At 45.9% G+C, this 16,361-nt stretch overlaps 1 pseudogene; it reads left to right on the forward strand.

Moving 5' to 3' along the window:
* Positions 1-16,361, forward strand: part of LOC148143755 (uncharacterized) — a 39,106-nt pseudogene continuing 22,745 nt past the window's right edge.

Raw genomic sequence — 16,361 nt, forward strand, 5'->3', positions numbered from 1 at the left:
GCTGCTGTGTCACGGCCGCACCGGCCGGCTGTACAGCAGGCAGGAGCCGGTGAGCATTCTGGAGGCGGATGGGGTTAAGGGCCTGCTTGGGAACTCGTCGGCCGCCTGGGTGGTGGAGTTCTACTGGTCGTGGGGCGGCCCCTGTGTCAACTATGGGGCCACCTGGAAGGTACTGGGCCCGGGAGGTGAAAGGTGAGGCAGGTTGTCGGGCGGAGGGGAAGGAATGTGGGGCCTGTCCTGTCCTGTCCTGTCCTGTCCTGTCATAGTGACATTTTACACTGACTTTCCATCTGCTTTTACTGGCGCTTGTGCTGTTTCCCCCTCACTGTTTGTTTAATCCTTGTGCTGTTTACCCTTTGCTGTTACTTGTACAATTGCTGAAGGTAGTGTGTAAATACTAGTGAAGGAGATTATGCAACAGCATGTATATGTTCCTCAGTTATTAAAGGGGCAGGACCTGTTGAGAATGGTTAGTAAAGCATGTGGTGCACTAAGCCTTGTTAACATGGATATAGTTTGTTATTTGGAAAAGTAGACTTTATTATTTAGAGTCACAGAGATGTACAGCACGGAAACAGACCCATTTGGTCCAATCTGTCCATGCCAACCAGATATCCTAAATTAATCTAGTCCCATTTGCCAGCACTTGGCCCATATCCCTTCCTGTTCATATACCCATTTAGATGTGTTTTAAATGCTGTAATTATACTGGCCTCCACTACTTCCTCTGGCAGTTCGTTCCATACGTGCACCACCCTCTGCATGGAAAAGTTGCCCGTTAGGTACCTTTTAATATCTTTCTGCTCTCAGCCTAAACCTATGCCCTCTAGTTGTGAACCTCACCCCGACACTGACGAACAGTCATTTTAAAAAAGTTGAGCAGCCAGACAAAATGCAAAAGCTATAAAATGTTGAGCCACATGGGGAAAAAGAACTGTGGCTCTACCCTTTGTTCCTCCTCTTGGCATTTGAACACTTAACATCTGTCAATAACACCAACATTGCCACAGAGCATATTGTGTCTGTTCCGTGGTGTGAACAACAGCACGCCTGCTCACTCGTGTCACCAACACATTGTACATGCTCGCTGTCGGCAGAAAAGGCGACATCGCTTATCTCTGTTCCTAAAGGTCTTCCCTTTATTCTTAAAGCTGTGCCCTCTGGTGCTAGTCTCTCCTACCAATGGAAACATCTTCCTAATGTCATTGCACTGTGGGGATGAAGCCCTATCCTGCCTGGTAATTTCTGCAGGTGGGTGAGACTCGGCCTCAAGGTTAGAGGGAGGAGCTTTCAGACGGAGATGAGGAGGAACTGTTTTTCCCAGAGAGTCGTGAATCTATGGAATAGTCTAGATTAGAGTGGTGCTGGAAAAGCACAGCAAGTCAGACAGCATCCGAGGAGCAGGAAAATCGATCTTTTGGGCAAAAGGCCTTCATCAAAATCTATGGAATACTCTGGCCAAGGAAGCAATAGAGGCAGCTTCATTAAGTATATTCAAGACACAGTTAGGTGGGTTTTTGCCTGATAGGGGAATGAAGGGGTTCCTTGTGACAGTGCAGGGAGGAGGAGATGAGACGATGGATAGATCAGCCATGATCTTAATGATTGTGGAGCAGGCTCACTTGTAGTAACTGGAGTGAATCCAGGGAGGAAGCAGACTTTGCGACCTCAGGTATGTGTCTTGGTTACCTGGGTGAGGAGAGACATAAGGACAGGCTGGGACTGTTTTCCGTCGTATGCCAGAGTCTGAGGAATGACCTTATACGCTTTTATATCATCATGAGGGACATGGATAGGGTAAATAGACATGGTATTTTCCCAGGAGCAGGAAAATCAATGTTTCGGGAAAAGCCTTTCATCAGGAAAGTGTGTGTGTATGTGAGTTTGTGTATAAGACTGTGCATCAGTGAGTGTGTATTTGCATGTGTGCATGCTTGATAAAGTGTGATTGTGATGGAGAATGAGTCTGCGAGAGGGTGAGAGTGTTGAGAGGATGGTGTATGTGTATGTCTGAGAGAGAGCGCGTGTGTATGAGAGAAGTATGGATATAAGTGAGGGGTTGCATTTTACTAAAATAAAGGAGGGCAAGACTTGTACAGGTAATGTTAGGGCCTGGGTCGTGTTGTAGAACAGAGACCTGGGGGTGTTCGGGTTCGTTGTTCTTGAAAGTTCCATCACTGGTAGACGGGGGTGAAGAAGGTGTTTCGCACACTTGCCTTCATTGTTCACATAGGTAAAACCTACCTCTTGCAAAAATGCCATCCCGTATTCCCAATTCCTCCGCTGTATCTGCTCCCAGGAGGACCAGTTCCACCACAGGACACACCAGATGGCCTCCTTCTTTAGAGACCGCAATTTCCCTTCCCACGTGGTTAAAGATTCCCTCCAACGCATCTCGTCCACATCCCGCACCTCCGACCTCAGACCCCACCCCTCCAACCGTAACAAGGACAGAACGCCCCTGGTGCTCATCTTCCACCCTACCAACCTTTGCATAAATCATCCGCCGACATTTCCGCCACCTCCAAAAAGACACCACCACCAGGGATATATTTCCCTCTCCACCCCTCTCCGCCTTCCGCAAAGACCTTTCCTTCCGTGACTACCTGGTCAGGTCCACGCCCCCCCCCCTACAACCCACCCTCCCATCCTGTCACTGCAGGAACTGCAAAACCTGCGCCCACACCTCCTCCCACACCTCCTCCCTCACCTCCATCCAATGTCCTAAAGAAGCTTTCTACATCCATCAAAGCTTTACCTGCACATCCACTAATATCATTTATTGTATCCGTTGCTCCCGATGCGGTCTCCTATACATTAGGGAGACTGGACGCCTCCTAGCAGAGCGCTTTAGGGAACATCTCCAGGACACCCGCACCAATCAACCACACCCCCCCCGGGGCCCAACATTTCAACTCCCCCTCCGACTCTGCCGAGGACATAGAGGTTGAGAGGATGGTGTATCTTCTGCCTCGGAACACTTCATCCCCAGGGCATCAATGTGGACTTCAACAGTTTCCTCATTTCCCCTTCCCCCACCTCACCCTAGTTCCAAACTTCCAGCTCAGCACTGTCCCCATGACTTCTCCTACCTGCCTATCTTCTTTTGCACCTATCCACTCCACCCTTCTTCCCCCTCCGCCCCTGACCTATCACCTTCATCCCCTCCCCAACTCACCTATTGTACTATATGCTACTTTGTCCCCACCCCCACCCTCCTACAGCTTATCTCTCCACACTTCAGGCTCTCTGCTTTAATTCCTGATGAAGGGCTTTTGCCCGAAACATCGATTTTACTGCTTCTTGGATGCTGCCTGAACTGCTGTGCTCTTCCAGCACCACTAATCCAGAATTCATTGTTCACATGCTGAGTACAGGAGTTGGGACATCATGTTGAGATGCACACACAAAGTACTTTACTCAGAGGGTGATAGATGTCTGGAATGCATTGCCAGCAGAAGTAGAGGCAGGGACAGTAGATTCATTTAAGGTGCATCTGGGCGGGGGAGATCCAAGATGGCGGCGACCCAGCAAGTCTGAGTCTGTAGTGCTCTGCCCAAGACTCAGGCAAAGTGGGCTGCCTGCCTTCACCACACCTGCCAAATCACTTAAATAGCTTTTATTTAAATACACTAGTTATTTTGCACCAAACTTGAGCAGTTTAGTGCCCCGTTAAAATGACTAAAGGAAAGAATGCCCGTAACTCGCAGCACATAGGAACCCCTCCCCAGCTGCAGCAGAGGCGTCCGCAGCTGCCCCAGTGTACTTAACTATGGTAGCGAGCCTTGTTGCAGTGATTTCTAAGCTTGCAGAGAAGATCGACACCTTCATAGAAGAGTCCAGGAGCAGGTGGGAGTCGCTCTCGGTTGCGCTGCAGAAGCACGACCGAGATTTGGAAAGAATCGAACATCGAGTCGGAGGGGCGGAGCTAAAGGCTCCGTGGGTCGGGTCTCGACTCTCAAACAGCGAGTCCGGGCCTTGGAAAATCACATCAACGACCTCAAATCGAGTTTGTCGAGAGAATATTCGTTTGCTGGGCCTTCCCAAACGAGAAGAGGAAGACCAGCTTACAATGTTTCTGGAGCAGTGGCTTACGCAGTTATTGAATCTGGAGGCTGGATCAGGCCAGGTCAGGGTAGAATGTGCCCACCGGGTTGCAATACACAGGCCCAGCTTGGACCAGCACCCCCACCCGCTTCTGTTCCAGCTGCAGTGCTTTTAGGAGAATCAGATGCTCCTGGAAGCTTCCAGAAATCTTGGGAAAGATCCCTAAGCCATGATTTACAAAAGATCCAAGATTATGCTGTTTCAGGACTTTTCCCCAGCTCTGGTACAAAAGAGGAGGGCGTTTAAGGGATTTAAACATTCAGTACTCCCTGCGCTACCCAGCGACGCTAAGTTTTAGCCACGAAGGGTCCGTGTATAACTTCAGATCGCCAGAGAAGGCCAAGGAATTTTTGGACTCTCTTAGATAAATTGTAAGAGTTAACTCGTGTGGTGAATGATGTTGTTCTGCCCTCCCCCTTCTCTGGTTCACCCTTTCTTTTTTTCTCTTTTATTACTTTATTGCTTAATATTATCTCCAGGGAGAAGGGAGTGGGGGGGCTTATTTGTTCTCCACTCTGCGATTTTTCTCCTTTTTTTGTAAATATATAGAGGTCGGGTGGTCTAGTAGATTTAGGTGAGGGGTCTCTGCTTTGTCTTATTTTTTCTCTTAAAGCGGGGTTATTTCCCCCTGTTATTTTGTATTACCATAATTAATTACTACCTGCTGAGACTGTAATTTTATAGTTTTATATGTTTATGCGTGATATTAACATCGCCAAATATATCTAGGTGTTGATGTGTGGGTGGGGAGGGGGAGGAGGGTAGGGTACTCATTGTTAACTTTAGCTTAGTCATACACTTGAATTTTCTTCACTTTATTATGGGGTGCCTGGGTCGAGGGTGGGGCACTGGTCGGGAGAGGATATGATGGGTTTTCGGAAAGGAAGTGATTCCCCTGGTAACGAGGGGAAAAATCTCAGTTTTTTTTTATTTAGAAATAGTTTTTTGTTATATTGGTGTGAGTGTAATAAAGAATCTCTATTTTTGTGAATTTTCTATGGTCTATGCTCAGGGTGGTTTGGTGTTTCTCCTACCAGGGGGTCTCGGACTTGCCTGGATGATTATGGTGAGTCATTCGCTTAAATGGTGCACCTGGAATGTCAAGGGGAGTAATTCTCCAATCAAAAGGAAGAAAATATTATCAAACCTCAAAAAATAAAGGGTTCATATAGCTCTTCTACAGGAGACCCATTTATTGGATAAAGGATATTTGAAATTACAACAGGGTGGATTTGATCAGGCCTTCTTTTCTTCCTTCAGCTCAAAATGTAGGGGAGTAGTCATTCTTATTTGGAAGAATCTCCCTTTCAAAATCCTAAGTCAGATAAAAGATGAATCTGGACGATATATACTAATTAAAGCCCTTATAAATGGAGAGGAATATGGGATTTTAAACCAGTATTGTCCCCTAGCGCATCCTTTCAAAGTTATAACAGAAGCCTTCTCCAAACTGATGGCTCTCGGTGCTCGTCATACAATTATAGGGGGAGACTCAAATTGCATTATGGAGCCGGAAATAGACAGGATTCCCAAGAGTACTGCGGGTGGATGCCCCAGATCTAGACAATTGGATGAGGGTAGAGCAGTGGATGTAGTATACATGGATTTTAGTAAGGCATTTGATAAGGTTCCCCATGGTAGGCTTATGTGGAAAGTCAGGAGGCATGGGATAGAGGGAAATTGGCCAATTGGATAGAAAACTGGCTAACCGGTCGAAGTCAGAGAGTGGTGGTAGATGGTAAATATTCAGCCTGGAGCCCAGTTACAAGTGGAGTTCCGCAGGGATCAGTTCTGGGTCCTCTGCTGTTCGTAATTTTTATTAATGACTTGGATGAGGGAGTCGAAGGGTGGGTCAGTAAATTTGCAGATGATACAAAGATTGGTGAAGTTGTGGATAGTGAGGAGGGCTCTTGTCGGCTGCAAAGGGACTTGGATATGATGCAGAGCTGGGCTGAGGAGTGGCAGATGGAGTTCAAACCTGCCAAGTGTGAGGTTGTCCATTTTGGAAAGACAAATAAGAATGTGGAATACAGGGTTAACGGTAGGGCTCTTAGTGAGGTGGAGGAACAGAGGGATCTTGGGGTCTATGTTCATAGGTCTTTGAAAGTTGCCACTCAGGTGGATAGAGCTTGGAAGAAGGCCTATGGTGTATTAGCGTTCATTAGCAGAGGGATTGAATTCAAGAGTCGTGAAGTGATGTTACAACTGTACAGGACTTTGATTAGGCCACATTTGGATTACTGTGTGCAGTTCTGGTCGCCTCACTTTAGGAAAGATTTGGAAGCTTTGGAGAGGGTGCAGAGAAGATTTACCAGGATGTTGCCTGGAATGGAGGATAGGTCGTACGAGGATAGGTTGAGAGTGCTAGGCCTTTTCTCATTGGAACGGCGAAGGATGAGGGGTGACTTGATAGAGGTTTATAAGATGATCAGAGGAATAGATAGAGTAGACAGTCAGAAAATTTTTCCCCAGGTGCAACAGAGTGTTACAATGGGGACATAAATTTAAGGTGAAGGGTGAAAGGTATAGGGGAGATGTCAGGGGTGGGTTCTTTACCCAGAGAGTGGTGGGGGCATGGAATGCGCTGCCTGTGGGAGTGGTACAGTCAGAATCTTTGGTGTCCTTTAAGCGGCAATTGGATAGGTACATGGAAGGGTGCTGAAGCTAGGACAAATGTTCGGCACAACATCGTGGGCCGAAGGGCCTGTTCTATGCTGTATTGTTCAATGTTCTATGTTCTATGTTCTAATTGTTGGATTTGAATCAAGAATTAGGATTAATAGATGTGTGGAGGTGCCTCCACCCGCAAGGCAGAGATTTCTCTCTTTACTCTAATCCACAAAAATGTCACACTAGAATTGACATGTTTTTTGCCCCCTCGACATTTTTAAATTCCATATCATCCTGTAAAATAGGTGATATGATAATTTCTGATCACACTGCTGTGTACATGGAAATCAAGTCTAGGAACAATGAGGCATCCCCCTGACATTGGCGTATGGATTCCTTCTTAATGAAGGATAGTAAACTTGTAAAATATTTTTCTCGAGTTTAAAGCTTTCTTGGAAATTAATTCAGGTACGGCTAGTAACCCGTCAATGATGTGGGAGACTATTGAAGCTTATGCGAGAGTTGTGATCATTTCATACTCGGTGACCCAGAAAAAATTAAAAGGAAAACAACAGCGTCTACTTGAGGCACGCTTAAAAGCAGCTGAAACAGCATACGCTGACAGACCTTCTATTGCCAAATTACAAAGGATTATGACCCTTAGGACAGCTCTGAATACCGCCTTCACCCAAACGGCAAAGAGGGAAATATTATTTGCAAAACAAAGATTATATGAATTTAGCGATAAACCTGGTAGATGCTTAGCATTTCTTGCAAGGAAAAAAAGGACCCCTCCAGCTATCAGGGAAAGTGCTGGTACTCTGATTCACATCATAAAGGGATCAACACAATCTTCAGAAAGTTTTACTCTGATTGAAGGATTGTGAAGATAGAGCCAGGAGGATGCAATCCTTTTTTAAAAGCCTGGCCTTTCCGGACTTAATCCCGGAATAGATATCGGTCCTGAATGCTCCCCTTACAACCCAGGAAATACTTGATGCAATCGGGTAACTTCAGAGCGGTAAGGCACCTGGTCCAGCGGGCTTTCAGGTTGAATTTTACAAAGAGTTCACAGGAGTATTAGCTGGCCCACTTATGGACATGTATAACTACTCATATAAGTCAGGGCTGCCTCCTGCCTTCACTGAAAGAGGTGAATATCTCCCTTATTCTCAGAAAAGGAAAGGATCCAGAAGATTGTGCATGATACAGACCAATATCCTTGCTAACTGTAGATTTTAAAATTCTCTCTAAAACATTAGCATTGAGGCGAGAGAGGGTACTGCCATATATCATAAGTGAGGACCAGAATGGGTTTATTAAGGGCCGTAGTTCATCTAATAATTTTTGAAGAGTCTTGAATGTGAATCAAGTCTGTCATCAGGAAAAAATACCAGGAATAGTAGTCTCATTGGATGCGGAGAACGCAATCGACAGGGTTGAATGGACATACCTGTTCTATACATTGGAAAGATTTGGCGTTGGAAACGTATTTGCCAAATGGGTCTCAACACTGTATAATGATCCCAAAGCAGTTGTGATCACCAATGGATTAGGTTTGGATAGCTTCCGTGTGGGTAGGGGCTGCTGTCAGGGATGTCCTCTCTCACCATTGCTATTCACGCTAATAATTGAGCCACTGGCGGAAGCGATATGGGCCTACTCTAATATAACGGCCCCGAGGGTTGGTACAGGTAAACATAAAATTACCCCATATGCAGATGATGATCTCCTTTTTCTTAGTGATCCTCTGATATCCGTGCCTCACTTAATCCAAGTTATTATTACATGTAGTGAATTTTCAGGCTACAAAATTAATTTTTCAAAATCTGAGGCCATGCATCACGAGTATGTCCCATTTATTGGACGGATCCCACTTCCCCTTTCGGTGGTCTCTGGAGGGTTTCTTATACTTAGGCAATTTTATCACCCCAGTATTTGGCCAGCCATATAAGGTCAATTTTGTGCATCTATTGGGAAGGATAAGACAGGGCATCTAACGTTGGGGAGACCTTCCAATTTCGTGGCTAGGTCGAATAGCCCTAATTAAAATGAGTGTCTTGCCCCGTCTCTTATACCCTATGCGAATGCTTCCGGTGATGCTGCCGAGTACGGCACTGCGCAGATTGTATGGTTGGCTGGGTTCTTTCATCTGGAATCCGAGATCCGAGACAACCCCTCATTAAGTTAAGGAAGCTACAGCTTCCACAGGCAAAGAGAGTGGGGGGGGGGGGGGGGCGGGGTGGAGGGCTGGATTTTCCAGACTTTAGGAAGTATCAGTTAAGTTCCTTGTTAAGCTACATAGCCGATTGGGTCACGTCTGACCCGCAATCAATCTGGATGGACATCGAGGCTTCTCAAGTATAGTGCCCTCTTATTAACCTCTTATTTTTAGAGAAGATGAAAGTCATTACGATCCACTGTAGAAACCCTATAGTATTAAACACAATTAAAGCTGGGAATATAATGTGGCAAAACGAGGGTAATTCACATAAAACATCCCCCTATACTCCTATAATGGGGGCATGGGGTTTTCAACCGGGCCACATTCAAATCCTGGAGATCTAGGGGTATCTCCTGTTTCGGGGATCTGTTTGAGAAGGGGGTCCTGATGTCTTTTGAACAGCTGCATCAGAAATTTGGATTACCTAATGGAGACTCCTTTCGATACTTCTACATTTGAGACTACATACAGAAGATGACTACGTTATTAGATGTTTTCTATAAATCAGATAGAGAATGTAGATTGTTGTGGCCAATGGGTGTACCCTCGGTCAGCACTCTTTATTATTTATTACGTGATGAAGTGTCGGAAGATATGGAGCGTCTGCTTAGAACATGGGATCAGGATTTGGGGCTGGAGGTTTCTACAGAACAGTGGAATGACATCTGGAAAAATGCCAAAAAAAATCTCCATTTGCAACAGAACCCAGGCCATTCTGGTAAATATACTTCATAGGGCCTATATGGTATCAGAACGATTGGCAAAATTTAGGGCAGGAGCATCTGCAATGTGTCCCAAATGTAATACAGAGGTGGGCATTCTTACACACCGCTTGTGGACATGCCATAAGATCCTCAAATACTGGACCAAAGTAGTAAACGCTCTGACAGAAATCTTGGGAACGGAAATTACAGTAGATCCAGTATCTCCTCTTCTGGGCTTCTTGAGCTTACCTTCTCTGGATGTGCACAGGAGGAAATTATTTTCCATTCTCTCCTTCTGTGAAAGGAAAAATATCTTGGTAAACTGAGTGGCTGAGGGCCCTCTAGGACTTCAGAATTGGCACAGATTAATCATGGAATGTATTCCCCTTGACTTCCTTACAAATATGGTGCACCAAAAAACTGAATTATTCTATAAAATATGGCAGCCCTTTTTGAATTACATAGATACAGATATTTTGGCCATTCTATCAAGGACTTTCATCTAGTTGAGGTAACAGTTCTGGCTGGTCCCTTGAGAGAGGAATCCCGCATGAATACGGGTTTTATTACAACTTATGTTAACTCATTACGAGCATGTATTTCACTACTTCATTACTATGTTATCCTTTTTTCTTTTGAATAATGTAAGATATTTGATCATACACTCTGGTTAGTTATAGGTTAGATTCGTAGTTAGTTGAGTTTTGTACTTTTCTTTTTTATATCTCTTCTTTTTGTTTGACAAGTTTTGGCTATTTATTTAAGATTTAATTGTATATTAGTGTTTGTACTTGTGCTTTTTTATTTGTAAACTTGTAAAAACATGTTAGATTTTCAATAAAAATACCTTTTTTTAAAAAAAAGTGCATCTGTACAGATGCATGAGTAGTGGAGAGCAGAGGGATACAGATTCAGGAATTGTGCGATAGGTTTAGACAGAGGATTTGGATCGGCTTAGGCTTGAAGGGCTGAAGGGCCTGTTCCTGGGTTGTAAATTTTCTTTGTTCTATGTTGAGGTTGTACAGGTTGTGAGGCCATTTTGTTTAGAGTACTGAGTACAGTTCTGGTCATCCTGTAATAGGAAGAATACTATTAGAGGGGGTTCGGTAAAGATTTACTTTGATGTTGCCAGGAATGGAGGGTTTGAGTTATAGGGAGAGGCTGGGATTTTTTCACTGGAGTGGAGGAGGTTGAGGGATGACCTTATTGAGATTTGAAAAATCATGAGGGGTGAGGGTAAGGAGAAAAGCGAGGAACATGCGTGGTTATGTGGAGCCGGGGGGTGGGAAGATGAAACAAAATTGTGGCTCTCCCCTTTTTTCCTTCTTTTGGCATTTGGCCAGTTGAATCTGTCTGGAAGGGGCCTGGTCCTCCTGCTAATCAGAACCCCTGCCACTGTCTGAATGCGGAAGGTCGACCATGAGCTTCTGAAGTTCTGTTGCTCCTCTCTCTCTGAATGAAGATTGAGCTTCAGTCCAGACTGCAAAATCCTTTCTCTGTTTAACATCTGGGACTACCGCACTCTCTTTTCTCGTCCCCTTTCCCATTTCTTTTCTCATCCTTGGGTTCAGCTGTTGGTTTGTAGGAGCTGAGGGAAAAAGAAAGTCAATCGAGGTGAAGGGACAGACTCTGGAAAAGGTTGGTCTAGATCTGTGCCTGTTAATGTTTGACAGGCTTTGTTTCCTCAACTTGACACATTTACTTATCTGGCAAAAAAGGATGGCGTCTTGATCCATGTTGGGGATGGAAGTGGATTACGCTGTGGGTGACTTGCTCGTAGTAGTCCAATAAGTATTGGATAAGTAATCATGACACACAAACTTTGAGTTATTGACTGTTTATTCGGAAGTCACGGGGAGAGCCAAGTCGACCTAATAGTCTCAAGTCACTCCGACGCGATACAGAGTTGTGTGATTCTATAGGTTGCAGTCATTTAACAATTAGCAAACTGTTAATTGCAGGAAACTGAGCAAACTGAGGCACTTTACCCAGTCACGTAGTGTCTGGACAGTGTTGGTTAGTAGCTGATGTGTACAATAGGTCTTTGCAAAGAGAAAGATATTCCCATGCAAGGAAAGAATTTGTTTATCAGGTAGCAGTACAGCTGCAAGGCAGACTGTCTCGAAGTCTGGGAATTAAGGGTAGCTGGGACAATGCAGGAAGGAGGAGCTCAGACAATGGATAGATCAGCCCTGATCTTAATGAATGGCGGAGCAGGCTGGATGGGTCAAATGACCTACTCCTGCTTCTATTACTATGAAACTATAACCCTGCATTTCCCATGGCTAACCCACCTAACCTGCACATCCCTGGACACTGTGGCCAATTTAGCATGGCCAATCCAAATCGAGGCCGGTGAGCAATGCAGAGATGTGGAAAATGAACATCAGAGAACAATAGAAAGGGACAAGGAGAGTAAATATACCAGCAATCGAAACTGGATACTAATGTCACAAAAACTGAAAAGATACATGGTGTGTCTGAATGTGTGCCACATTGTAACAAAAGTGAATGAATTAACTGCACACATTGGAAGTGAATAATTATGGTCTGAGACTCCTTACAGAGACATGGCTTCAGGATGGCAAGGATTGGATCCTGAATATTGAGGGGGGAGTCAGATAGAAAGCGAGGTAAAGGCAGAGGGTTGGCACTGCTCATCAAAGCACTGATCACACGGTAGTCTGGTGTCAGCTCGGGTTTCAGGGCCTGATTTCTCTGTCCTCTGATCTCCCTGTTCCCACAGAGTAAGATGTCGGTCTGTTCTCAGCTTTGCTGGACTTCTGCTGAAGCTTTCACGCCTCTTTTACAGCTTCCAGAACAAGAAAACATTCAGTCAATCGAAAGCCAACCCACAATCTACCAGAAATAGGGCTCTCCCAGGATTCTGATAGTGTCCTACTTGAGAAATTCTCTCTCCCTTCGATGTAACTATTAGTATTGTTGGGGCAAAGGAACTCGTGTGTCAAATCGTTTAAAGCAAAGTAGTCAGGAGAGGAGACCTTGAGCAATTAATTATCTTTATTCGCTGCCATGGGGAGTTCCTCTTAGTTCAAAACAAAGTCCGACGTATTCCAATAAATTCAGAATGTTACAAGTTTTATGGTAAAACACAAGCCCCACTCTCCATTAATTATGCAACTGAGGGGCAGTCGTAAGGTTCACATACATTGTCCAGAGCTACTTTTCTTAATGTTTACAAAACTGAATGTTACCTTATACTGCAGGTTCAGCTCGGCTCGAATTACCGATAAGGGACAGAGAGAACGAATCCATCATTCTATGAAGCAGCACAGTCTAATGGCCTGAGGAGCAGAGACAGCCTGCAGCTGCAAGGTCAGGCTATCAAAACAGAATTCCTCAGCCAGGGCTCAGACAGCATTATGTTAACAGGCTACATTTTACTGCAAACATTGCTTTGTGACAAAATGGCTTCCATGCAGTTTTGTCAATTTTGATCAAATTCTCCCACAATCCCTCCTTTTTATTCAAAGGAAGAGATTGTGGGTGTCAGCAAAAGAGGGATTATACCCAGAGCCAGGAGGATTGTCAGGGGTTGGTGCTTGGAAATCGGACTGATAGTCCTCGGGTTCAGTAAGGACAGGGGCAGAAGGTTCCACGGATTGGGAATCATCATCAGGGGTTTCATCAGGAATGGGAAATCTCAGCAATTGTGAGATCGCTGGAGAGGAGGGCCACAACAGTGAACTGAGCCGAGCACAGGATTGTCTGCGAGGTGACTTTGATATCCAGTTGAGCAGTTCCAAAGGCGGGGGAAAGAAAGCTGCAAGTTGCTCAAACTCCATAAGGGCTCGCATGGTACGAGTTCAGGATGGATGGGGATATGGGCACATACCTAGCAGCTAGAGTGGTTGACCTTCTGTGCATAAAAAAAGTATTAAACTGTAATTTCTGTTTACTAGCGGTTATCAGGCCCAATCAAACATAGTTAGTGAAAGAAAGATAAGAAAGAGTGCAGTGAAAGGCAGAATGATCAGTCTGAGCCATTCATGGATGAAGGCTGAAGATGTGTCTCTGACGGAGTCTTCTGGCGTTCCTCCAGGAGGTGGCGCTCATTTGCATTGTGTTGTGTGTGTCCATGCGGCCTCCCCTTGACCTTGACTGCTGACCGGGTAACCCAGCAGGACTAGGAACGGACCTTTCCATCTCAGCTCCAATATGCCCCGGTCCTAATGCTGAGGCTTGGCGTACCCGTGAATGTAAACTCTGAAGAGTTTTGGTTAACTGATGCAAATATTTCCCACTTGTCCAACACTAGAGTGCCAGCTGTTTCAGCCATTGGGATGGTTTTGATTCATCTACTAAATACATCTACTCTTATTAGACAATATTTATAACAATGTACACGAGGTGATTCTATGAAAGCAAGTTGTAGATAGGGAAAAAGGCTGACCAGGCAAGGAGGCGGTTAGCAAACACACTCTCTCTGCCTGCCTGCGGCTCTCTCTCTCTCTCTCTTTTCTGTCTCTATTTGCATGCCTGCGCCTCTCTCTCTCTGCCTGCCTGCGCCTCTCTCTGTCTCTGTCTGCCTGCCTGCGCCCCTCTCTCTCTCTGCCTGCCTGCACCTCTCTCTCTGCCTGCCTGCGCCTCTCTCTCTGCCTGCCTGCGCCTCTCTCCGTCTCGCTCTGCCTGCCTGCGCGCCTCTCTCTCTCTGCCTGTCTGCGCCCCTCTCTCTCTGCCTGCCTGCGCCCCCCTCTCTCTCTCTCTGCCTGCCTGCGTCCCTCTCTGTCTCTGCCCGCCTATGCCCGCCTCTGCCTGCGCGCCTCTCTCTCGCTCTGCCTGCCTGCGCGCCTCTCTCTTGCTCTGCCTGCCTGCGCGCCTCTCTCTCGCTCTGCCTGTCTGCGCCCCTCTCTCTCTGCCTGTCTGCGCCTCTCTCTCTCTGCCTGCCTGCGCCCCCCTCTCTCTCTCTGCCAGCCTGCGTCCCTCTCTGTCTCTGCCCGCCTATGCCCGCCTCTGCCTGCGCGCCTCTCTCTCGCTCTGCCTGCCTGCGCGCCTCTCTCTCGCTCTGCCTGCCTGCGCCCCTCTCTCTCGCTCTGCCTGCCTGCGCCCCTCTCTCTCGCTCTGCCTGCCTGCGCGCCTCTCTCTCTCTGCCTGCCTGCGTCTCTCTCTCTCTGCCTGCCTGCATACCCCCCCTCTCTCTCTCTCTGCCTGCCTGCGTCCCTCTCTCTCTGCCCGCCTATGCCCCTCTCTGCCTGCGTGCCTCTCTCTCTCTGCCTGCCTGTGCATCTCTCTCTCTGTAACACTCATTCAACTTTCTACATGTCTCAGTTAATAGTTGCCCAATGTGTCCTGTGTGCTAAATTCATTCAAGTCTGGACATCCTGAAGCGAGCAATTATACTTCAGATTTCTACTCGCCAATTAAAGCTAACGTTGGGCACTCAAACAGATCGGGGGCACCTTGAAGCATGCCACGGACCTCATTGTGGGTCCTGGGCTTATCAAATAGGGTTTCACCTCTCGTAACCCTGGGGTAAGCAAATTCGTTATTACTAACTTTGTAAGGCACAAGTGCTCTCAGCAACATTACGTCCAGACGCTAGGACCATGTTGAGTTCTCTCACTAGTATCTTATGGCTGAGGAGGGAGAATTGTGTCATCATTTCTAACAGCATTTTTGTCCCTGGCCAGCTTTCCCCTTTATTATGGACACGACAAAAGCAGCAACCAAAGGATATCGGCTGGTGACCTGGCAGGACCAGGGTATCTCCTGCCTGACTCGCCAACTGTGGGGGATGGAAATAAAGCCCCATGTCAGGAAAGAAATTGTTTATCAGGAAGCAGTACAGCTGCAAGGCCAACCGTCTCCGCTGAGCCTGGGAAACACGAGCTTTAGCAAGCAGGCTCTAAGCTGAGATTCAAAATGGTTTCCAGGCTTTAATATGTGACCAAATGGCTGACCCAAATCTAACAATTCTCCCACATCATCGCAGGGAATAAAACAAGAAAAATGAAACAAAATGAGAAATAAATAGGTGACCGTGCTTAATGTTTGTTCATTATGAAGTAAACAAGAAATAGCAGTCTCCAAGGATTCGTATGGTGCCCGACTTGAGAAATTCTGTCCAACAAGTTTAATTCGGAGCAGTAGCTTTCGGAGTGCAACACCGTCATCAGAGGATTGTGGAATATAAAATTGTAAGACACAGAATTTATAGCAACAGTTTATAGTGTGATGTAACTGAAACTATATATTGAAAAAGACCCGGATTGTTTGTTAAGTCTCTCATCTGTTCGAATGACCATGATAGTTTCAGTTCTTTCAAATGTAAATCACAAAACCTTTTAAAATAGTTAAATCCTCAAGTGAACTTTACCAATTGGTGTTGCGTCAGTCCAGATAATGTATTGAAGGTGTGAGCTCCCCTGTGTGTGTGAGACTGTCTGTGCCACAATGGTTAAACTGATTTACAGAATCTTACATGGATTCGTGCAGTTTTTGAGCAAAGTAAGACATAATTCTGCAAGTACGAATTCACCCAACAAACTTGTGCACGTGTGTGTGTGTGTGGTGGTGGGGGGGGGGGGGGGGGGGGGGGCGGGTAGCGATGTATATTTGCAGATACATTCTATGTGCATTTTTTGAAGGAAAAATCTGCAGGCAGTCAATACATGTAATAGTTTGTAAATTCAACTTCGGAAACAGAACCAGTCTGACTCAAGATTGGGATACAGGCAGACTCTGACTTAACACCT

Source organism: Chiloscyllium plagiosum, unplaced genomic scaffold, assembly GCF_037043375.1.
Source record: "Chiloscyllium plagiosum isolate Xiang-an unplaced genomic scaffold, Cpla_swu_hap1 HiC_scaffold_27, whole genome shotgun sequence".
Lineage (NCBI taxonomy): Eukaryota > Metazoa > Chordata > Chondrichthyes > Orectolobiformes > Hemiscylliidae > Chiloscyllium > Chiloscyllium plagiosum.